Consider the following 26,330-nt stretch of genomic DNA (forward strand, 5'->3'; position numbering starts at 1 on the left):
GCTCTCTTTGTTCATACAGTGATGTTAAAAATTATATTTCTTAAACCTATTCCTAATATGTTTATATCAAGATAAGTTTATCATTCATCCACTGAATTTTGTCATTATTTTGTCTTGTTATAGTGTGGTCACCACTTTTTCAGGTTCAGTGTTCCTGCTGGGGTTGAGATAAAACACTGTTGTAAGATGTTGAGAGCCTAGGAGCATTTCATTTAATTACTTGGTAAAAATATTGATCAGTGATAGCAATATATATATATATATAGAAAATTGAGTTTTTAAGCCATCTCTACTGTGCTCCTATATTAGATGAACTGGTCAGAGTGTTTCTTCTCATACAGGCTTTGTAATATGATTTTAATTGTGACGTTTTATCCCCTTAGTTGCTCTGGCACCAGAAACCTTTTGGCGTTAAGAGTAGCTTGCTTTTAAAAATAGCAAAAAAATCGTCACATGTGAGCATGTCTCCATAGTTCCGTATCGACGCCAGAGATCTGTAAATAGGATTAGCTCATCCCGATATAGAGCTTTCACAACTAGTTTGTTTATTTTTATCTTCTTAATAGGAAGGTTGTCTCCTTAAAGGGTGCCAAAATTATCCTGCAAATCGCTGACAATGAAAAATGAAAGGTCTCTAACGGTTATTATAAGCAATCTGTCTGCATTGTGCCACAACGTGACTGCTGCGCTTGCGATACCAATGGGGTGACCTCACCGAGAAGCTAAAAGAAAGCAATCAATCCACATCCATGCATAAATATGTGACTAACACTGTTTTTCCCTGAATAACATTTGTCCCACTTTACATTCATTCATTAGCAGTTTTTTTTTCTTTCTTTTTTTTTCAATTAATTGTTCAAGAAAAATTTGACTTCAATTAGAAAAGACTTCAATTAATTGACAAGGAATTCAAACTCATCAATCTCAAACTCTTGAGTTTTTATATGTACAGTATAATTTCTGATTAGCACCTTTGGCCTGTTGTCTATTGCTCAATTATTTCAGAATTCAGCCTTGGGACATCAACAGACAAGGCATGATTACCTTTAAACAGACACTAGAATGACTGGGTTTGAATGGAAGATAAAACTGTATGTCATCAGTTTAAAAGAAGTTACATTTTAGCAGGAAAAATCAAAACAAAACAAACAATAAAACAACAACCAAGAACTCAATAGACATATAAATACAAAAATAAAATATGGCCCAAGACAGAACCCTGCGGTACAACCACAGTCACTGCTGGAGACAAAGTTCTAGTGCTTAAGATCATGATTGTCAAAACTGGAGATAAGATCTAGCTAAATTGAGCAGTGAACTGTTTAGATTTAAAGGCAAAAAAGGGAAAATTAAGGAAACAGGAAATAATTAAATATTTTATATTAAGTGATTGTGTCTCTTCGGGAGACTTGGATTAAATCCAATGATTCATATGGATTACTTTTACAATGTCTTAGTGTACATTTTGAAGTTTGAAAAGATTGATTACATATACTTTCAATTGATTGACCCAAAAAATGTTTGTAACTTTTAGATAACCCTTGATTTCAGCATAAGTAATAATTTATAAAGAGAAAGAGAGTAATAATAGAGAAGGAAACGCCTTTTGCTTCCTTTAGTAATATATTTTTGTAAGTAACACTTTATGTGCTGTAAACTTGTTGCATGTGCTTACTACAGTAATAACAGTAAATGATGCATAATTACAGCATAATTAACACTTTATTTGCCGTGATCTTGTTGCATGTGCTTACTACAGTAATAACAGTAAATGATGCATAATTACAGCATAATTAACACTTTATTTGCCGTGATCTTGTTGCATGTTTACTACAGTAATAACAGTAAATTATGCATAATTACAGCATAATTAACACTTTATTTGCCGTGATCTTGTTTCATGTTTACAACAGTAATAACAGTAAATTATGCATAATTACAGCATAATTAACATTTTATTTGCTGTGATCTTGTTGCATGTGCTTACTACAGTAAAAACAATAAATTATGCATAATTACATAATTACAGCAACTAACCCTTAACCAAATCTTAACCCTATAGTAAGTACGTGATCATAATTTATATTATTCATTACTTACTTGTACACGTATTACACTGTAACAATGTCACCTTAAAGTATAACCTTATTTATCAACAACAAAACTAATAATAACAATAATAATATTAATATTTTGTAAAAGCATGTAATTAATATGTAAGTTATTTTTTTTTACACATGTTGTGCTTTTAGTTGCAGTAACTTGTTTTGTCTTCCAGCCGATGAAACATTATACAAATGCACACACTGTATATGAATATTGTTCTAACTGCATTGTTATTCCACGACGTCCACCCCAGAGAGCAAATTAACAGTTTACCCACATGCCTCCTCCTGCCCTCCTCATGCCCTGAATGGCATTTGTATTCTGATAGTCTGTGTAGCTGTAGTGCATGTTGTGTGAGAGACGCTGCTGAAACGTTGCATATGTAAATGGCCAGCGCGATGAGAGGCCGCTGAATGAAGACTTCCTGCGGTGTCTAACTGAGACTTCCTGGTGTGGTTGCCACAGCGAGGTTGCGACCCCGAAACATGGCACAGAGCGCGTGTCTGTCTGCCTGTCTGTCGAGGGCTCTTCAGAGAAAGAAAGAGAGTAATAAAAGAGGAGGAAACGCCGCTCGCTCCCTCTCACGTGTTGCTGATGAAGAACTTTTTCAGAGACAAAAATGCATTGCACAAGCTAATTAGCATGTGGATGTGAGCATATTATGCATTTGTATTTTAAATGCAAATGCTTGCTTCAGGGGGCAGTATTCTCTACGAATTTCTTATGAACCCACACAATATACAGTACAGTAAATATATTATATTATTCATGTAAAAACAAAAAGATCATTTTAGTATAGTTTGTTATGGTCTATGTAGTTTGCAAAAAAATAAAAAATACAATTCCGTACAATGGTATTTGAGGTCAGATATTGGTGTTTTGTCACATTACGCAAACTCTGATTTCACTGAGGTCAAAACTCCATTGCCTCTCACATAGAGCCAATGAGTTTTCTCGTAGCACATCAAGCAACTGTGGTTGAGCTTGTGTTTACCATAATCGATGTGCTCTATGAATGTGCACTGATCGGTGTTTATACACTTCTGTTTGGGTCAAACTTTTTTAATTAATGCTTTTACTGAGCAAGGACACATTGATCAAAAGTGTCAGTAAATACATTTATGATATCACAAAAGATTTCTGTTTCAAATATATACTGTTCTTTTGAAATTTCTGTTCATCATAGAATCATTTTTTTTTTTCACAAAAATAAGAAGCAGCACAACTGTTTTCAACATTGATAATAATCAGAAATGTTTCTTGAGCAGTAAAACAGCATATTAGAATGATTTCTGAAGATCATGTGACACTGAAGACTGGAGTAATGATGCTGAAAATACAGCTGCGCATCACAGAAATAAATTACAGTTTAACAGAGATTCACATAGAAAACACTTACTTACTGTACTTTTGGTGAGCAAAAGAGACTTTTCTTCAAAACTTCGAAACATCTACCAACCCTAAACTTCTGAAAAGTAGTGTATCTGAACATTCATGAACTTTCATTTTTGGCTGAACTAAGCCTTTAAGACTCCATCATATGGCCATTTAAATCAAAGAATCCCAAAACATTGATTAGTTCTGTACTCAGACCAAAACACATCAACTATTTGTTAATAAAACAATCAGAAGAAGCATACAGCTCTTAAATGGACCCTTAAAATGTGCACCAGACAAGCCGTTAGTGTTTGGAACAGGCGCTCTACGCAGCAGCCCAGCATCGTGGCATGCAGGTCTACTTCTAAGAGAAAAGTTGTAGGGGATTTCTCTGGTTTTCATCTCCTAGCCTGGGGAATCTCGGTGGGTAGGACTCTCATTTCCTCATCAAACACTAGGCGAGTGATTCAGAATATTTATGAGGCTCCCAATTTAAGTTAAACATTTAACAAAAAGAAAGCAATTGAAATTATACAGCAGAAAGAGTTAAGGTCCCCATAGGGGAGCTGCGGTAAAATTTGAACTAGAAACACTCAGGTTGAATTAAAGCAGGAATTCAGTGAAATGAACCGTAGAATCCTGTCATCTTTAGCGGTCTAGATTTAGAGGGCATTAGTCAGTCAATAAAATGTAAATTCTCCAATGCTGATCGCATTGCATTTGATTGTGTTTGGACAGTCGCATTGAGGGATGGAGATACGATCAAAGTGTTCCTAAAGTAGCGCTCTAAAAGGTGTTAATTACTAGTGCTCTGAAGCAACTGCTTTCTGGAGGCTTAGCTGTGTCAAAAACAGGTTGTGATTTGACAGGATAAGTAGAAGCGCTTTAGTAACGCCACAGATTATCCCAGTCCGATCTGTGTTATTTCCCGCCGCGCTCCCGTGAGGATCAGAGGAGTGAATGTTGGCGAGGGTCACGGTATCACTCCAGACTTCAGTCCGCTACAGTTTAATCGCCTTCCCTCAGGGATTTCTCTACATCTATGAATCAGGAGGAGAGGGAGAGACGAAAAAGCCTGTTTGATCACCAACACGATAGAAGGTGCCTGACTAGATTTAAGGGCATGGAAATTACAGGCTGAGCAGTGACTGTGGGATTGGGGCTGGTTAGATGTCTCTAGAGAGTCCAGTTATCAACGTATGGTTTCATGAACTATGGGTATTAGAAAATTTGATGGTTTGTACTGAACTGTTGTTCAATCGTGTGCATATTTGAATGCAGTAATCAGTGTTTTATGCATCGACTTTTTCCAGGTGTTTTTTATTTTATTTATTTTTTTATTACACATTGCACTTTGTTGTGTTTTAGGATTAAAGGAATTCTCCGTAAACTTGACAATGGCTTATTATGAGGATTTACCTTTATGACATAAAACAGAACCCTACGAAAGAGGGCCTAACACAATGCAATAAATCAGCATGATTTTATTATCATTAAGATGCTATTATAGTTTGTAATATTTTGAATTTTGTTTAATTTTTGTAATTTAGTTTAAATTGTAAAGTTTTATTAATTTTCTTGTGATTCTTTTGTTTTTGTTTATCTATATTTTTATATATCTACCCCATTTTAGTACATAAAGTGAAAAATGAGAATTGCAACTAGCTGAAATAAAATAAGCTTACATTTTTATATTTAATTTGATTTATTATTTAAATTTATTTTATTTTAGCTAATGTTTATTTTATTTAATGTATGAAAATTTAAGTTAGCTAAACTAAATGTAATGCCGGTAAAGTATGGAGTGCCACAAGGATCTGTCTTAGGCCCTCTGATATTTCCAATATATATGATGCCCCTTGGTAATATTATTAGAAAATATGGCATTAGATTCCATTATTAGGCTGATGATACTCAGCTGTGTATTTCAACAAGAACAGTTTATCTAAGGTAACAGGGTGTGTTAAAAATATAAAAGATCAGATGACCAGTAATTTTCTATTTCTCTACTGTCATGCTACAATCTATCACAATCCTAAAGGTCTCAAAAATCTGGACTTTTGGTAGTACAAAGTCCTGACAAAGTCCACTAAAGGAGGCAGAGCATTTGTGCATTTGGCTCCTTTGGCTACTGGCTGTAAGAACATTTAAAAAATAACCTGGAGAAACCACCCAGAGTTTACGTTAGTAATCCTGATTTCCATGGTTATTTATTTATTTATTTATGTGTATATTATATATATATATATATATATATATATATATATATATATATATATATATATATGCACGCTTAGCTTGCTGGCTAATTTATTTTGTAATTATTTATTTATTTATTTTAATTTATTGCTTGTAGCAAAATGAAGTAAAACTAGATTGATAGTGTTATATATAGCTCCAGCTGACTCCTACTTGCACGCTTAGCTTGCTGGCTCAGGTTTGTGTTGGGTGACTACAGTCATCCCACATCAACAGCAGCAGTGCAAAGGCCAATGTATTACTGCTCATGAAGCACAGAGGTCATGAGATGTAGCAGCCATTTTGCTTTGCTGCAAATATCGAGTTGATTTTTGAAGAGCTTGACTACGTCACACAACATAATGTTCTGGACGGCAGCGAATTCCCCTCTGCCCCCAAAATAGTCCATGTGCATAATCTCAACCAGACCAGCGGATCAATAGTTCCATTCCCATTTCAGCCCATCCGCCCACATCCCAGAATAGGACAGCTTGCAAAACCCACTCGCTGTGTCAGCTAATTGCAAACCTATTGCTTTAAAAAGACATCTGTGCCACTGCGACAGCCCTGCCAGTCACTTACCTAGAGGTCACCAGGTTCGGCACTGGTCAAAAGATGTGTTTCCAAACTCAGAGTAAACTGAAGTAAATCATGGGCGAGCGTCTCAAACCTCTTTCAAAAGCTGAACAAGAGTCATCTCCTCTTGAATTCAGGGTTGTCAGGTATTATAATTGGTGAGAGCGACCCATTCACATTCTCATTCATCTCAGAGAGCTTTTAAAAAAGGCACAATGATGCCATAGAAGAACCTTTCAGTGAACAGTATATATACACTATAAATAACCTTTTGTGCAAATGGATGTTCAAGGTTTTTCATGAAACCATCCATGCAAATAAAGAGCCTTAATTTTTTAAGAGCATAGAAAAAACATGTTTGGTTTCCGAAGAACTTTACAGTGAACAGTTCTTAAAAGATCTAGTGTTTCTTAATGTGAAGAACATTTTAATGATCTGAAGGACCCTTTCCACTATAAACACCCTTTAGTGGAATGAAAGGATTCCATGAATGTTTTTGTTGAAGATTTTTCACTGAAACACTAATGCCAATGAAGAAGCTTTATTTTGATTATTTATTTTGTAGACCCTGCTTGTGTAGTTACAGTATTAGCAGGGGTTAATGGGACCATGTTAACCAGCAGAACCTCGTTAGGGATATTCTTAAGACTATGTTTATTTGACAGAAATGTTGTTTCACAGGGTTTCCACACCTTTTAACCAATGAGTTTCCATGATCGTTCCAGTTCCTTGTGGTTTCTGGATGAGTTTTTTTTTTTCTTCTTTTTTCTAGGGTCAGAGATTGCACCCACGAAAAGCAATTTCTAACTGATGCAATATATTAAAGCAGAGCATAAATGATTTTCCATTGTTTTCATTATAGAATGGGGTTGAAATTGGATCAGGTTTTCTGTGATTCCAGGTGGAGCAAGAGATGTTGATCCAAGAATGCATCCTCCTCGCGGGTGCCGCGTTACACCTGATGCATGCAGAGATACACACAGTCCTGCTGTCACACACACACTCACACACTCACACAGATACAGATGGACAGACACGCCACAGAAGGCAGCATATGATTCCTTGAGGCTATGAAACGCCAGCCGCTGCGTCAGTCAATGCCCTGAAGGCCTGACAGACAACGCTAGTACAAGGTGAGTCAATGGCTTTCTCGCTTACAGCTCAACAGTTTTCACTGCTTTCTTACTTTACAAAGTTTAGCTTAGTGTTTTAATTGTGTACTTTACTATAGACATGTTTACTAAAAAAAAAAACACCTAACAAAATTAGTAAAAATGAAACCTGAAAATATAAAATACTGATATAGAAATGATAACTGTAGTGGCAGTTTGGTTATAAATAATCAATATACCGATCTGAATCAACATAAAAGAGAAAACCTCAAAGCATAAAACAGACAGTTATTAAAATGTTGGGGGAAATGTTTTCGGGCAGTTTTGGGATATTATATAAAAGAATGATGGATCAAAATGTCAGGATGTGCATAAAATCTTAAATGTGCGTTAAAAACTGTTTGTACTCAACTGAGTTGATATATATATATATATATATATATATATATATATATATATATATATATATACAAAATAATACTCTAAATAAGAAACTAAAAATGCTAGCAGATAGCAATAAATGTCTTTATGAGCCATTCATACATTCAAACAACTGATTCATTCAGTAATGCAGTAAACAGCTCTCTCTTTATGAATAGGGCTTTGAATCATTGATTCACATGATTTGTTCAAAACGCGGATTCATTCAGAAACTAAACACTGCTTGCTCTGAGACATCCAATCTTTTTGCTGCGCTGTGACTTTATAGGTAATATTGTTGATGGCAAAACTGAGCAAAAACAGACAACATTGTGTTTAAAATATATTAACTTCTTATTTACTGAACTGTTGTGTAAAATCACATTTGCACTCGTGTTATTTGGACACAAGCAGCACTCATGTGAAATTGCTCTCGCTGCTTGTGTGATATCGCTTATCCTGTGTTATAGGTAAATATGAGACAAAAACTCGTTCAGAAGCGTCTTTGCCCCAATATCTTGAATTTTTGGGCATAATTGCATTTATTGAGTTGTTGCCCTGCAACAGTCACTGTATGAAATGTAAGATGACATACAGACAGGTCTGGGGGCGGGGCCAGTGCGTTAACTGTGTTAAAATATTTTAGTTTTAATCACATGCCTGAGCCAAAGTCTGTCATCAGAATTATTTGGTATAATCACCTCCCAGAAGTCTCACAGCATTGCACTCTCAACCATCTTTCCCCTCCAAACGCATGCTTTGAGACAAAAATCATTATGTAGGAGAACATAGTCAGTGGCTTCCCCACTTGCAGCAACTTTTCATTATTTTATTATTGATACTTTGCACCAATTTCCCATAAAGTGAAGATTTTGTTTTCTTAAACACATGGGATGGAAACAGTGCTTTATCTGAAAGTTTTTTTTTTTATGTGATATTCCATTTTTTTTGTGCACTAGTTTAATTTGCAACATTGGACGGAAAAGACTATTTTCTCTATATTAAATATTTATTTTTCCTTTGATTTTGGGGTAAAATGGCACATTTTTGTCATATTAACCCAATTAGATCCATTTGTGTATAGAAAACAAAAACCCCCAAATGTAAAATATTTCCAGTGGAGGAATTTGTTTCTGTACATTTGTTTTGACTTTCATGCAGTTTTCCCATAGAACAACATCATGAATTAAAATGCAAACAGTCTGATGTTTGAATATATTTTATTTCACAGGTTTTAAAATGATTATCATTGTTCAATTGTATAATTGTATACTGAATCTGTCTCTGATGTCCATGTGCACCCGATCAGCCGATAGTTCACCGGTTAAGCTGATGGAGGGCACGTAAACATTCAGTGGTAAAAGCAGATGCATCGCATGTGTTTGAATGCGACGGCCCGTGGCACGCCTCAGGCTTTCACAGCAGTCTCTGCGCTGCCAGCTCTCCACGTGTGGCTGCTCACGGCAGACATTAAGCGGTTAATGCTCAACTAGTTTAGTGATATCACATGCGGGGTTATTGACCACATCCTCCTCCTCACAGCGGATGGTTGAGCTTTTAGATGCGTATCTGCACCATTCATGGACCTTCTCCGTCTTAAACAAACATTGTGCAATCAGTCACGGGAATACTCAAGCAATATGAATCAATTTGGAAAAAAGACTTTCCACATTAGTGCTGCTGTCAAGCACAAATTACAGTGAAGGCACGCTGATGAAATGAGCAGATTGGAGAAGGTTTGACTAAAGCAGGGCCATTGCTAGAAATTCATGTATTTTGGGTCCTTCTCAGTTCCTGCAGTGTTGTGTGTGATAAATCCTAGACTCAAAGCTGAAATAACTGAGGCTGACAAAGAGAGGCCGGAGAGATGAGAGCAGTCGACAGCTTCTGCAGTATTAAAGACCATCAGACCACACAGAATCTGCCTCCATGACATTTGTACCGTTTCATGACCGTTCAGATCGACAATTGGCAGTTTTTTATTTTTCAGTCTTACAAACTTCCCTTCTGTTCTGTCTGTCTGTATTTTTACAACAGCTTCAAAATGCAGCTCGGCAACCGTTTATATACTGTACACGTAGCTCGGCGGCAGTGTCAGAAAAAACCCTTTATTCCACACCCTATTAATAATTAATGTCTTAACCATTTTGTAAGCATATTGCATAGTTCACCCCCCTCACGTGTTATGAGTTGAATGTTATTTTAGTATCGATTTGATAGGCTTTGTGCTATTTTTTTTGTTAATATTTTTTAAATTAGATTTTATTTTTATATTTTGTTTTTCATTTTAGTTTTTTAGTTTCAAGTTTTAGTATTTTTGTTTGTGTGTACAAGGACCTTATCTTTTTTAATTATGATTTTTGATTAGGGTTTGTATATGTTTTTTGTACTAAAGAAGCATTTTAGTTTTAATTGATTTAGCTTTGTTAATTATTTCAGTACTTCAACTGAAAACTAAATGAAACCAGCCGAATTGTGTGGACATCATTTTTGGCCAAGCTTACATACAAAGCTTGCACTCATAATTTCCAGCCTACAGCGAAAATGGGCAAAAAGGCGGGAGCTGGTTGCTGAAGCCACGCCCACCTAACTCGACGGCAGTGTCAGCAGTGGAAATCCACCTGTCACTCAAGTGGCCACACCCTTAATTATGCAGAACTTTAAGGCTTAATATAATTTAAACGGATGAGTTATAAAAAAAATTCACCCCCTCACAGTTGTCATGAAGGGCAAAATTAGCTATATAGATCAAAATCATTTTTTGAACCAGGCTGTAAACATGTTTTTTTTCTGCTGTAAAGTTGAACATTTTAACATGGGGAGTCTATGGGACTGACTCCCTTTTGCAGCCATCTTCAAGCGGCCAGTTGATAAATTACAGTTTTAGTCACTTCTGTGTTGGCTTCATGAGAGAGAGCGGGAGGTTACCGCTTGAGTGCTACATAGGACCTATAGGCCTATCTTTAAAGATGGTGCTATATAGCATCTTAAACACACATGGTTTATAGCGCATATGGTTTTACCATTCACTGCAACGCAGAAGCAAGCTGTTTTTTGTGAATGTGCAAGACTTCTGATTCATTAGCTGATGTATGTGGATACTCTTAGGCTTTTCTGATACTTTGATGCATCGAGAGAGTATCTGTACCACCCTCCCCCTTGCTGAAATGACAATGACATGCTTTTTAATCAGGCACGGTGTAAAATGTCCATGTGAATTGCAGTCATCAAAGCCAGCCAGCAGTCCATTAGCAAGGCAGGAAGAAGATTGTCTTTAAAATGAAGTCATTAGTTACGCAAACCTCACGACCGAGCGCTTGTTTGGATGTATCGCTCGGATCTAGCCACTGTTTTACCCCCAGTGAAGCGGACACTCGTGACGCGCAGCGCTGATCAGCATCTGACGTCGGTCTGAATGGCCCCAGTCAGGGCAGAAATTACAGCCGAGGAGAGGGGCTAATAACTGTTATTAACCCCGTGCAGACGTGGCCGCGGCGCGATAACGAGGGCCCACTGTCAGAGTTCTGAGGTGCGACGCGGAGCCACTCGCCCCCTAGGAGAAGCTAACTTATTAAAATAATGAATTAGCCCACCAGATTACTGGAGCCTGCGGCATAAAGGCAATTATCCCTCTCCAAATCCCCGACCGGGGCCCGGTTTTCCCCGACGCTGCCATAAAACAAGCGCTCGCAAAGCACAGCAACAGAAAGCCCATTCCAATGAAAAGGCTGTTAATTAGGATCTCTCCCACAGCGGGCGGCCCTTTACTGCCGCCACAACACGAGCCCGCGATGAAGAAGAGAAGCCGCCTGAAACTGCGGGAGAGCGGCGTGCAGAAATGATGCGGGAGTATCAAACGGGGATGGGATGAAACTATAGAAGTGATTGAGAAGCAGTCACAGGAGTCACTGGCTTTGTGTGGCGTTGGGTTTTGTGTCTTCAGAAGATGTGATCAGATATCTCACATCCCTCAATGACATTTATTCTCAATGAGTGTGTGTGTGTGTGTGTGTGTGTGTGTGTGTGGAAAAATGTGTGTGTGTGTGTGTGTGTACTTGTTTAAGCTACTTTGTACTATCCACACAAGGATAGTAAAACCTGAAATTTTTTTGACATTCAGTCCCCACGAGGAAAAAAATAATAAAAAAAACAAAAAATTACTCTAAAATGAAAGTGGAAGAATACAAACAGGATATCTATAAGACATAAAATATGTGTGTGTGAGGGTTAGGTGATAGAAAATATTATTTGGTCAGTATAAAAGTAATAGAAGTCTATGGAAAGTCCCCACAATTCACAAAAACAAACATTGTGTGTGTGTGTGTGTGTGTGTGTGTGTGTGTGTGTGTGTGTGTGTGTGTGGTGTGTGTGTGTGTGTGTGTGTGTGTAGTGTGTGCAAAAGATCCATAACAATAATCACAAATTCTAATAACACAATGAGCTACCTATTCAACAGAGAAAAATACACTATCTACCCAAAATATACATAAAAAATACATACCATAATAATTGTGCGGATACTACCTGCTATATTTTTCAAAAGGGACGATCTACAGTAATGTACCTTATTTGGTTCTAAAAGAGAGCATATTATTACAAGTACCTCAAGTGTACATATTAGTACTAAATATTAGTACATTTTAAAAGGGTACTGACCCAGTGACAGCTTTTGTACCTTTATTCTGAGAATGACATATTTACTGTCCCAGTGACAGCTTTTGTACCTTTATTCTGAGAATGACATATTTTCTTTCAATTTTTACTTTCGCTTTAAATGAATGGTCCAAGCAAAAATTGCAATTCTGTCATTATTTATAATAAGTGCTGTCAAATGATTAATCACATCCAAAATAAAAGTTTTTGTTTACATAATATATATGTATACTGTGTATATTTATTATGTATATATAAATACAAACACATCCATGTATATATATATATATATATATATATATATATAATATATGAGAAAAAATTGTTTATATATTAAATGTATTTATGTATAATATAAGAATATAAATATATAAATGTATACACATATAAATATTTTCAAAATATGTACTGTGTATTTATATATATAAAATAAATACACATATACACATACATACTATAATATACATAGCTACAGTAACTTTACATGATTTTTAAAAACAAAACACTATAAAAAACACAAAAAATTTTTTAATCGTTTGACAGCACTATACTGTATTTTCTACTACATGCTACTATTTACTTATAATGTCCACAAAGAGCATTACTGATCTCTGAGCAGTTATAGCCATGCCACATTGACTCTAATAACATTACATCAACGCCACACAAAAAATGTGTTGAAGGACTCCGTCCAGCTCTCAGTGTTTCGGGCTGCCCATGAAGCACAATCAAGCGGCCCTCCGACCCCCTGCGATTCATCACTTTTACACATTAGCCAGGCATGGACGGGAATATTAAGGAGCTTCTTTACCGCAAAGTTCCACGGTGAAGGATCAGCATGGGAACATCCATTTTAATCAGCAGGGAGATTGACTTCTGTGCGTTTAACAGTTTCTGAACTCTCTGTTCAGTGCGGCTGAATGTCTCACAGCTTTATCCTAACACATTTGAAGCCTAACCAGAGAGAAGGATTAAGTTTTTGCAACACAGAGACATTTGAATTAATAACAAACTGTATCACTTATGATCACTTATTTTCAACAGTATGAACATGTTTGTGTTAATCTGAGCTACACCAAGGAAAACCACCACTGATTTTTTTCATATCTGATTAAAGTTAATAAACGACATTGTTTGGTGAGGAAATGATGCAAATCAGTTAAATGAGGTAAATGCTCAGAGTAGACGTGCATGAGCTGCCGTCACATCAATCTCAATCGCCAACATAGACACGCAAATTGAAAACTAAAGAAAGTCATTTTGTGCCCAATGGAAGTGTTCCTGACTAAATTTTGTTTGCCAGTGAGAAGTAAATTAAGTGCTGGACCGTTGCTTTAAGACTCATATAAACCCAGACACACTTTAAAGGAATAGTTCACCCAAAAATTAACATTTGCTAAAAAATGTGCTTACTTTCAGGTCCGAAGATGTAGATATAGCAGAAAAAGATGTAGCAGAAGATGCTGAAAGATGTTGCATTGCATCAGTGTCTCATCAATGGATGCTCTGCAGTGAATGGGTGCCGTCAGAATGAGAGTCCAAACAGCTGATAAAAACATCACAATAATCCACAAGTAATCCACATCACTAGTCCAGTCCAGCGATAACATCTGGAGAAGACAAAAGCTGAAACACATCCAGCATTAAGACGTTTTAAACTTCAAACTGCTGCTTCCGGCTAAAATCCATAATCCACAATAACGCTTCCTCCAGTGAAAAAGTCCATCTCCGGTTGTCTCAAACATCACCACTTTTTCACTGGAGGAAGTGTTATAATGGATCATGGATTCAATTTTCCTAATTTCTCCAAATCTGTTCCCATGAAGAAACAAACTCATCAACATCTGGGATGTCCTGAGCATGTCTTCATTTTTGGGTGAACTCTTTCTTTAAACGTGTGATGTGTTATGTGTGAGTGAAGGATTGCTGTCTTGTGAATACTTTACGAATAAAAAAGAGGTATGTTTGGCACTGAATAAAATAACAGTGATTTCAATTTAAATATGCACAGTGCAGCGCTATATAAGAGCAGATAACGTCTGGCCGGTGAATAAAACACTGAAATATGGCACAAATTAATACCCAGAAGTCAGCTCAGCTTCCCAAAACAAAGAGGTTTTTGTTTGGGTTAGTGTGTGGTTTAGGGGTAGGATTCAGTATTCATAATTAGCTGCATATAAAAACATTATAAGTCTATGCAATGCCCCATTTAGATAGCAGAGTAAAGGGGTGCATGTGTGTGTGTGTGTGTGTGTGTGTGTGTGTGTGTGTGTGTGTGTGTGTGTGTGTGTGTGTGTGTGTGTGTGTGTGTGTGTGTTTTCACTAGGGTTAGGGGAAGGAGAATACAGTTTGTACAGTATAAAAACCATTACGTCTATGGAATTAATCCACAAAAAAATGGAAATCAGTGTGTGTGTGTGTGTGTGTGTGTGTGCGTGTGCGCGTGTGTGTGTGTGTGTGTGTGTGTGTGTGTGTGTGTGTGTGTGTGTGTGTGTGTGTGTGTGTTTGAGGTAAAGAAGTGCACAGCCATCCTTCATGCTAGTGTTTGGTCAACTTTACTCTGGTGATCAGAGCAGGACAGTGAAGGTCACACACCGACAGACTCTTGTCTCTCTCTGTATGTTTTTTCCATCAATCTGTGTAAAATGATATTTTCCTCTGCTACCATGCATTGTGCATAAGAGATATCTTTGTTGTGTTGTTTTGAGTGGCACTGTCATCCTCTATTGTGTGATTTTTTCGGTAAGTTTATGTTGTCTGTATCATGTGCATTTTCAGATTTTTTAGATTTCTATACTAGATGATTTCTAGAGAGAGATAAATAAACCTCCCTCTTTCCTTTACATTTTTTCTTTTCCACTGTCTTCTCATTCCATTTAGGATGTGTTGCTGTGTAAGCCAGTGTTCGCACATGAGAAATCACGAACATTTCATACTTCCCAGCTCATGAAAACCTGACATGTTCATCTGACTTTGAATTGGATTTGAATTTTATTTATTTATTTCTCTCGCCACTCTCACCACTCTCATCACTTTATTAATAATAAAATTAAAAAAATTTTAATTTTTTTTTTTTATGTCTGTATAGATTTAAGTTTTAGTTTTAAATTTTTCAGTTATTTTAGGACTTAAACTAAACAAATATGAGAAATGTCGCCTTGGCTACTAGATTAAATATAAATACGAAAAAAAAAAAAAAAACTTAAAGGTTTTCTTTTATATATATATATATATATATATATATATATATATATATATATATATATATAGCTAATATATATATATATATATATTCAGCTAATATATATAGTATTATTTAAGTAATGAAAATGCTTTTTCATTAAATGATAATAACCTTGTATTTTGTTTTGAGAACCAATGCCATTTTTAATTAATTAATTTATTTATTTTTAAATATCAAATTGATATCAACGCACCTAAAGGTGCCATTTTTGATTGTTAATCATCAATGACATTTCAGTCTGTTCCTCACACAAAGCATCAAATTAATCAACTAAGTTCTGCATTCTGTCATCTATCTTTATTTTTACTGTTAAATACTTTTATTATGCTGCTTTTTTTGAACTTGGCAGTAAAAATCACCACTATATTGCATGGAAAAGCTCAGACAACATCATCTTCTGTGTTTCATTGAGGAAGGAAACAACATGAATGACAATGAATCAATGAACTGTAGCTGAACTATTCCATAAATAAAGTGGACAGTCATGAAAATGAAGCTGAACGCAGGTGCAGTAAAGTGTCAGTGGTGTTGGCTGAAGGTCCCTCAAGCGTCCACGACTCTTTTGTTGAGGAGCATCACTGATAGCAGATATCCCTGATCAATAAAAGCTGTTTGCTCCTCTCTTTCTCCTCAGGCCTTCATTTCTGCTGCTCCTTCAGTCATCATGAGGATCTGAGTACATGCATGTGTCTGGAGGAGAGGAGGCGTGCGCCGCCGGTACTGTGGCCAGTCTCAGACCCCTTTATCAATCAGGATTTTAATTATACACATCCCAGCTGACAGCTAGATTAGAAAGCAATCGACGCTATCGGCCACCAAATCTAATTACTGTTTATTGACAGATAAGAACGCGCTCCTTTCACTTTCCCAAATGAGATAAACTTCCTTTTAGCCGCCTCTTGGTGTGGAGAGGGTCCGACGCGCTTACTGTCCACCAAAGACTTTCTAATGACCTGCTTGTTATGATGGGATTAACAGTTTTAGTGTCAGATGTGAGCAGCATTAACAGACTCGGTAGTGGATGACCGTATGAGTTTTTCAATGTCTGAAACAAAAGAGCAATGGCAAATACAATTTAATTACAGCAAATGAGAAATTACAAAAAAAAAAAAAAGTAGTCGGTATTTTTGGGGCCTTCATGTGTTCATGCTAAAGTCTGAGTGAGATCATTATTACTCTCTTACATGAAGTCAGAAACTAAACACAGAAGCAGACAAAACAACCTAAATAAACACTGGGTCACATGACACCTGCAAAAATGTCAAATGTTTGTGGTCTATAAGAATTCTCTTCTGCTCACAAAGGCTGCTCTAATTGATCAAAAATACTGTAAAAACAATGAAATATTATTTCAATGTAAAAACTGTTTTCTATGTGAATATGTGTTAAAGTGTAATTTATTTCTGTGATGCACAGCTGTATTTTCAGCATCATTACTCCAGTCTTCAGTGTCACATGATCTTCAGAAATCATTCTAATATGATGATTTGCTGCTCAAGAAACATTTCTGATTATTATCAATGTTGAGCACAGTTCAATCATGACAACTCTCAGAAGATTTTAGCATAGTGATGGATATGACAATGTTAATGTATTTGGACTGGGCTGCTGTTGTTGGTTATTGCTGTAGTTGTAGATTATTGCTGCTGCTGCTGCTGCTCCAAGTACAGGAACTTGCTACTGCCAATGCATACGGCGATACAGTGCTGTGAGTATTTAAGACATACAGCTGCTGCACAAACAGCATATAAAATAACCTGTAGCAGATCTATACAGGTGGAGCTGGGGAAGGTGGAGGGCTTCAGAGAAACTCTGAAAGCGTGCTGCAAGAATTTCTAGTGAATGCTAGCCAGCATATAAATGCATTGGCTGCATATGCAGTATCAACCAATCAGCTTTTGCCAAATCGTTTAACTCTGTGCATGTGCCATCTAGAGTTTCATGTCTGAACTATATATTTGTGCTGCCCAATATTATTGTGGAAACCATTATACATTTTACTTTACAAGGATTCACCAATAAATAGAAAGTTCAAAATAATTTTAGGTTATCACTAGCTGACTATAAGCTATCAACAGTCAAATCTGTTAATATGATGTCAAATGATTACTGAAAACTGTGTATTTGTAAATTAATCAGCATTAAATGTAAAATGCTTGTAGTGTCATGACCTTGAGCATAAGGTTTTCACAGAAAAACAAACAAACAAACAAACAAAAAACTCCCAGCTGTGGTGGCCAGAATGATTCTATAACAATACAGTAATAATGTAAACATATTTACAGAACGACTTGTAAATATTATTATAAATAATATTATTTTTACTTCCAAAGACTGTGTATTTAACAGTAATTTACTGCTAACTTATGGTAGTGTAAGGTTCGATCTATTATAGTTTTTTTCCTGAATATTGTATAATAACTTACTGTTAACCATTTAATAGGTTTTTACTGTAGCATTTTTACAGTTTTTACTGTTAAAATTACAATCCTTTATTTTATTTTATATTTATTTTACAGTGTAGTAATGACAAAAAGGCATGAAAACGAACAAACAGGCAACCCTGTTACTTTCTGGAATGATAGTTAAAATGTATTTATGTATCCTGTGTTGGTACATTGCTCTTTATTAGCACACAAACACATTTTATCCACACGATAGAATGTCTGAAATCTTACTGGAATCTAGTTTAATTGCCTTTTGAGCTGGAAAAGGCACCCGTTTGATAGCACGAGCCATAAATGAAGAGCGCTTGGCTTCAGCAGAGCAGCTGCTCTGTCACAGAGCTGATTTTATGTATGCAGTGACACTCATGGACTCTTCTCTCTATCATTGCCACATTAGACACGTTACTGTTTAAAAAACCTGCGAAAGAGCCTCAGGTAAAGCCGGCCTAAATGATTGGATTATTGTCCTTCCATTTGGCGGCGAGATAATGACTGAATGATAAACATTGCAGTGTATAGATTTCCTGTCAGGTCCCATGAAGTAGACATCCTCATTTCTTGAGTGTTTCACCCCCCGTTGTCACCCCACCGTTCACACACAACACACACACACACACACAAACACACACACGTGCACGCCGGCGTCCATTCAGAGATTCAAAAAGCACTTACGGCCTCCTGTCCAGTTTTGTTAAGTGAGTAAATCTGCAGCCGGACCGCGGCTTCCAAATGAAATTTGGGTGGATGGACTGAGTGGACCGAGAGGAGCGGACGGAGAAACGAGCGCACCGGAGGGTGGATGGACTCTTATTTGGTTTAGCGATGGGAAGAAAAATGTTTGGGTTTTGAATTATGCATGTTCAGAGGGACAGAAGTTTAGATTAATGCTTGATCCTGTTTGATCCGAGGACATATTTCACTGGGTCTTGTCTGTCTCCTGCTCTGAACGCCCGTGACTGTAACCAGGTTTGCCATGATGTCCTAATTCATTTACACAGCCGCCCGCAACTGCAGGGAGAAATAAGTAGGTATCAGGAGTTTGGAGGAGAAGCTGCTGTCTGGCACCTGTGACCCCGGGAAGCCTCCCCAAACACACTCTATGATGTTTCCAGCTGTATTGGATCAACATGATGAGTGGCTATCCACGTTTATTAACTCTAGTGTCTTTACACTATCTTCTGTGGCTCTGAGAGCATCTTGGGTTTCTTGTGTGATTGTGCGATCAAATGTTTCTCCACTTTGGCCCCTTTTCAGTGTTAATCTACGTGTCCATTTTTATTGTATGTCCAAATGCTGTCCAATAGTAACATCACACCTCTCCTCAACCAGGCACAGGTTTTGAGGAATCATTGACGTCTGGAGCACAAATGAGTTACTGGTCAGGTAAGAGGAACAGTAAGAGTGACACTTAACATCATTAACAAGTGGAATCATTAGTTCACTTATAACCTAAGGTCTCTAGTGCCTACTTTTAGCCAGTCCTTGCAAAATAAAAAATAATAAAAAATAAAAATAAAATACTACTACTAATAATAATAATAGTTCAAATGTGACATTTGCTGATGGAAAGCTAATATGTTTTGCTTTTATATACAAACTGCTATCAGCATATCTTTGAAATGAGATGTAAGGCTATAACAAAAACATATGAAGTGATTGTCCTGGCTCCAGTGATCAGTGGTGTTAAAGTTGTGGTGAAACAGCACTCCCTCTAGTGGAGTCTAGTGGAATCATTCACAGCTTCATACTCAGCATCAGATCTCTTCCTTTGGGATGTCCCAATAATGGGCTTGAGTTTAATACAGGATTTATGAAAATACTATTCATCCCATATCACTGAAACAGCTCTTCTCATCTGCTTCACTGTCTGTCTTTTAACAATATATGGAAAAAAAAGATAAATCTCTACACAACAACTTTAACATTTTCTTTTAAATCTCATTACAGTAGCTGCAAATGAACCTGCATGTTAATTTAAACTACATTATGGTCATAAAAAAAAGCCTTTTAGGCCTTTAAAAATGCTAGTCATGACATTTCAGCCAGTGATTATTACAGACAGCGGTGTGATCTCAGCTCAGTCCAGACGCTCATGTTGTTCTTCTGATTTATTCATCAGTGTAATCCACCCGGCCAACACAACTAACTAGTGCTCGAGTCCAAATGTTCTTGTTTATAGTCTTTCGTTGGCCTCTGGTCAGGATTCTCATGGTAACGGAAACCTTTGCAATGCCAGGATTTAAAAAAAAAAAAAAAAGTGAATTGATTGAAATTAGTATATGCTGCTTATAAAATGTACATGATTTTAAAGGTTTTGCTAATGTTAACGTTCTGTGATTGCTGGATGGATTTTGATCATTGTAAGAGCTTGTGGAATAAAACTGTCCCGTAAGCCAGTCTGTCCAAGGACCAGCTGCATAAACTGTTTAGACCAGTCTTACTTTTCAGATTCAGATTAAACTAACATGTCACCCTGGAGCACAAAACCAGTCATGGGTGTATTTCTAGCATTAGCCAACAGTACATTGCATGGATCAAAATGATCGATTTCTCTTTTATGCCAAAAATCATTATGATATTAAGTTAAAATCATGTTCCATGAAGATATTTTGTAAATCTCCTACCTAAGTTTTTCCAAAACTTAATTTTTGATTAGTAATAGGCACAGTAAAAGGTAATCCTTAATATGAACAACTTTAAAGGTGATTTTCTCAATATTTAAATTTTTTTGCTCCCTCAGATTCCAGATTTTCAAATAGTTGTATCTCAGACAAATATTGTCCTCCTAACAAACCATACATCAATGGAGAGATTATTTATTCAGCTTTCAGGTGATTAATATATCTCAAATAATTATTATTTTTTATTTATTTTATGACTGGTTTTGGTTTATGTGTCCTAACTGACTTTAATAAGTTCAAACGGTTTAAACAAGTTGTTCCCCTGAAAGCGGCAGACTTTATCCCGGTTTCAGCGCTCAGCGGCGGGAGGAGGAGCTCATACAAATGCGCGTCCAGCGGGGCTCCGCGTTAAACGCGCGCGGGAGGAGATGGAGACGCACCTGAGGACGAGCTCCGTGTGTCTGTGTCTGCAGGTACACTCAATATCTCCCCTCTTCTCCTCTTTTCTGGAACATGACATCCTCGAATATCTTTTCTGACCTTCTCTTTCTTGCTGTCCGTGAATTATCGCGCTGTTTAAAGCCTGTGGAGTGTTGGGAACTTTCACAGTCACACACCGTTGTGTTTTATCTGTCAAAGCTTCATCGATTAGCTTTTGCTTGATCTGTTGCGGTACACACTTGATACACACACACACACACACTTGATCTGTTCTTTTTTTTTTTTTTTTTAAATATGTTTATAACACAAGTGAGCGAATCACACACACCGAATGTCACTGAAACTAGACTCAGATCGATCTCAGATCAACGCATTTACAATCTGATCAGAGTCTTTTCCGCTTTCTCTCGTCTACATTTTTATGCATTACGTAGTTTAGAGTCAAAATTGCCCTCAGAAGTGAGATGCATCGCCTTTTGGGGACATTTGGAAAATTATATATACGTAAAATGAAATGAAATTCTAAAAATGCTGTTTTCTTGTAGTGTTATAGCTATAAAAAACAATAGAAATCTAGATAACTGGATAAACGTGCGCAAACAGAGAAAAAACTGTCATTTATTAATAAAGAGTATAGTTAGTTAACAGTGATACACACACACTGTGATCAATAAAACAGCTTGACTTTTTTGCTGAGAGCTGGAATAAGAGACTACACTCACTGAAACACAATACACACACACACGTAGACCTTTACTGCATTTACTGATTTTATTGTGAAGAATTTAATATGACAAAAATATTACATGGAGAATGAGAATCATAAACTAAACTATAACTAAAATACTTGCTTGTACAAAGTCATTGTTAAGAAATAGACCGAACTGAGCTTGAGAATAACATACAGTGACAACCTTTATATTTCCATTCTAAACATGAATCAGCTTTACTTGGACAATTTTGTTTTTAATTTATCTAGAACTTGTTTTAAATTCTTCAGTGCATGATCATGTGCAGTTTGTTTTCTCAGAGCACAGATGCAATTAAATCTAGAGATATCTCATCATTTAACACCAGCACAATATCAGCGTTTGATATCAAATCCTGTGTAACATAAGACCAGACCGTAATAAGCATTCCAAAGGGATTGTACGCAAATCATATGGATTAGGTTCGTGGATGAATGACCTTTAATTCCACATTTTCAATTAAATTACTGTATGTTCCCGAACCACAGAGACATCAATCATCTACTCTGTATCAGCCACACGCTGAAGACGATGATAGAGTTAAAAAAAAAGCAGATTCAGATTCTCTCACAAGTATTTTTACACTCATGTTTGTATTTTGTTATTGGCTTATTATGTGTCTGTACGCGCACATTTACAGGCATCCATATATTGAATTTCTTGTCAGAGAAATAAGAATATTTATTATAGTTACAGGGAACACAGAGGTTATTTTTTCTTATTTTTAACAGTATTCTGATGGGGCGACATATGCATTTGATTTACACTCATTTCGTCTGTCCTTAAATACACGAGCATTCAGACTCTCTCTGAACACGTAGGGTTTGAGTTCTGAGTCCTGTGATGATCAATAGGGCTCGTGTGATGTTTTAGTATTGATTATGGAAACGCGAGCCTCTGAATAGAGCAGGGCGGGGTTCAGGAGTCATGTGGAATCAAAGGCATATGTCGACCAATAAAAATACACAAATCAGCTCTCCTAACATCTGAATGATGTAGATTCATCAAAATGATTTATTTTGCAATGCATATCTGTTACCCAGCATGCTTCAGCCGTGTGTGTGTGTGTGTGTGTGTGTGTGTGTGTGTGTGTTTTGTGGAGTTGTGACACTCAGGCAGCTGTTAAAACTGGCCGCTTGTCATGTGTGTGCTTTCGCTATGGCTCTCTTCTGATTCTCTGCTTATAAAGTTCTATAGAGGAGCGTGAGTGTCTGTGAAACGCTATATCTGCATTCTCTGCATTCTTCAAGGCTTGATCAACACGAGACCCTGGTCATTATAAAGCTTCACGCTCAAAAGACAGACAGCGATTGTATGCTTCTGAGTGTCCCGTCTTTGACTTGCGACTTGAAACAGTCCAGCACTTGCTCACAAATGTTCAAATGATATAATGAGGTAGAAAAATGTTAAAGTAGAAATAAATTGCAGGAATCATCAGTGTGATTGTTACTGCATGTCACATTCGTCAAATGCATCTCTCCTGTTTATAATGTTACATTTCACATAACATTTACATTTACATAAAATGTAATAACAATTTATAACATAAATTGTAATAATAATTGTAATAATAATTTATAACATAAACACCAATGCATGCATATTTCTATTTAAATTGTTATATATAAAATAATGACAAAATAATAAAACAAATGCATCAAAACTATAACTTTGATAATGTTACTGTAACATTGTCACTTATGTTTTGCATCATTTTTACAGATTTCATAAGTGGACTTCTGAAAATGGTTTTATTTATATGCATACATGCTTTTGAATATAATTTTGCATTTAACACAATAAGTAGACGAGCACTAGTTTACTAAAGATTTTAAATGTTAATCCCCCCCCCCTTTTAGAAAAAATGCTTTTGAATAATATTTTACATTTGCTTTAATATATATTTAGTGTTTGATTGAAAAAATGTTTACATTACAATTGTAATTTTATATTACTTTACAGTAGTTAAAAAAAAAAAATTAATAACATTTTACAATTAACACAATAGGTAGATGACAACAGATTTTTCAAACTGTCATTGTAAATAACAATCCTGTTCTAAAATAAACAAAACAAAAAGAATAATATAGGATAATAAAAGGTTTCCTCCTCAGATAGGACAATTAAGTTGTGTTTTTTCCATGTGTTTCGTATATATTTGCTTCAGTCTGTGTCTGTGTGTGCAATGTCTGTGGGAGTATTTCAGCACACTGCACATCAGCCCCGCCTCCTGCTCTCTTCCCCCTCCCCCTCCCCAGTGTAGCCCCACCCCATCGGTGTGCTGAAGCCCCGCCCCCCTGAGGCAGCAGCCAAACAGCAGCTGTTCCATATTCATCAAGCTCTTCGGTCTTAAAGAGGCCGACACTGAGCATGCAAACACTCATTTCTGCCTCTCCGCTGCTCACACGCTCATCGTACCGCGCTCTCCTGCCTCCTCGCTCACTCTCTCTCTCTCTCTCTCCCCGCTTCACCCCGACCAGCCCCCTCCCCCCACTCACACACACACACACACACACACACATGTGTACCTGAGCTGGCGGTGGGCTGCGCTGCTGGAGGGGTTTTTCGCCGCAACTTTTCTGAAGGTGCTCGCTCGTGGTTTTGGGGGGAGAGGCGAGTGTGTCCGGCGTCTCCTCTTTCCTTCTTCTCTTCCTCCTGGAATGCTAAAAAAAACTGGGCTGATGGACATTTCCGAACTTTTGCATCCCTGATCCTCTCAGCTATCATAACCAGTAGGTGCATCTTCCTCTTTCACGCACTAACACCGCTCTCTGTCTGTCTGTTTTTCTTCTTCTTTGCATGTCGATAGTACAGTTGTCTTACGCTGGCTGAACTTTCTGCTGCTGCGACAGGGATGCGCTTTCATCTGCATGGACACAGTGTTACTTTCCATGCAAATTTATGTTCCTGATGTCAGCAGAGTGAGGTTTAGAGACACAGCTTCAGTGTAGGTTGTTTGTTTGTTGTAGTGTGTTGTGTGACGCATGCGTCCCAGCGGTCGGACGCTTCTCTAGAGCCGTTTGTGTTTGGAAACAAGTCTGAAGGGTTCAGGCGGGACAAAAGGCACGGGACGGATGTTTGTTTATGAAATGAATGAGAGAGGGTCTGTTGGATGGTGGAGTGGCCCCGGAGGAGCGGCTGAAGGGGTCCAGGTGTCCCGGGGCCGTCTGAGATCACATCTCACGCCAGGCTGTGGAATAATGCGCTCACTTTAGAAAGACTAGGAGGATGCAACTCACAAAAGATTTACTCTTAATTTTCACCAGAATAAAGCTGCTTTGACATTCATTATTTTTTATAATTCTGCATGAAACACATTTTTTACTCCAAATTATCTTGATGCACATCTTTATTTTGCATTTGGATATTCTTATTTTACACAGGGTTTTTAAATTATCTATTGGCATGAACGGTCATCTGTTCTAATTTAAAACAGCAACATATAAAATCAATCAGTAAATGCTTGGCTTGTGCTTGGATTATTATAAGAAAAAAAAAAAAACATTTTAAAAGATTGACCAAAAAGCATAATGTGTGTTGATCCACCGATGGATTTTTGGTAATGGATTTTTTCATTTACTCTCAGTAACGTGTCGCACCAGCAGCTCTGACATGGGCCGAATGCAGACTGTCTCTGTGTGTGTGTGTGTGTTTTGGGTAAATTAGACTAGATTACACTCTACACACTTTAGTCATCTTAAACACACATATTCTAAGCTGCTTTGTAGTTTTACACTAAGACGGATTACAAAGGTTCAATAGAGCTCAGCTGCTCTGACACCTCCACGTATGCATTTCCACAGTCGCCTTTATTTACAATTAGTTAGTCTCAAATGCATTTAAAACATTTATATTTAAAATCCATAGTTTTATTAAGAGCAACTCGTTTTGTGTAAATTACTCTAGCTCCGCTGAAAATGTACAATCTGAAATAGTGTAAAACTACAGTGAGATTTTCTTTAGTGATGAAGAGGTTTTAAAATGTTTAATAGATACAAAATATTTTTTCTTGATTTATTTGTCTGTCATTAAATACACATCTCATAAATTTGAGCGTCACTGCTGGTTTGTTGCTTAAACACCATCATGTTACATTTTTATTTGACCTACTGTTAATGTACCAAATTATTTTAGTGTAGTAGTGACGTAATTATATCTTGAATCTCTTTGCATAGAAAATAATAAATGACCCTTTATATTATGAATTAAAAAATGTTAACACATCTGCTGAAGCATCTAAAATGTTATATTAATATAGAGTGTTTTATGTGTGTGTGTGTGTGTGTGTGTGTGTGTTTGGAACAGATTAAGCATCTATAAAGTTTATGACTTTCATTAAAAAAAAC

At 36.8% G+C, this 26,330-nt stretch overlaps 1 protein-coding gene across 2 annotated transcripts in view; it reads left to right on the plus strand.

The window, feature by feature from the left end:
* Positions 1-21,204: 21,204 nt before the first annotated feature.
* The window catches only part of LOC109108725 (steroid hormone receptor ERR2-like), a 78,695-nt gene continuing 73,569 nt past the window's right edge, over positions 21,205-26,330 (plus strand). The window contains exon 1 of one of the 2 annotated variants that reach the window (XM_042742850.1): positions 21,205-21,267. The gene's annotated coding sequence lies outside the window, so the exon portion shown is untranslated. Of the gene's footprint in view, positions 21,268-24,653; positions 24,717-26,330 lie in introns of those variants that run through there. The other variant, XM_042742851.1, reaches the window with a different exon arrangement.

Source organism: Cyprinus carpio, chromosome B17 (genome assembly GCF_018340385.1).
Source record: "Cyprinus carpio isolate SPL01 chromosome B17, ASM1834038v1, whole genome shotgun sequence".
Lineage (NCBI taxonomy): Eukaryota > Metazoa > Chordata > Actinopteri > Cypriniformes > Cyprinidae > Cyprinus > Cyprinus carpio.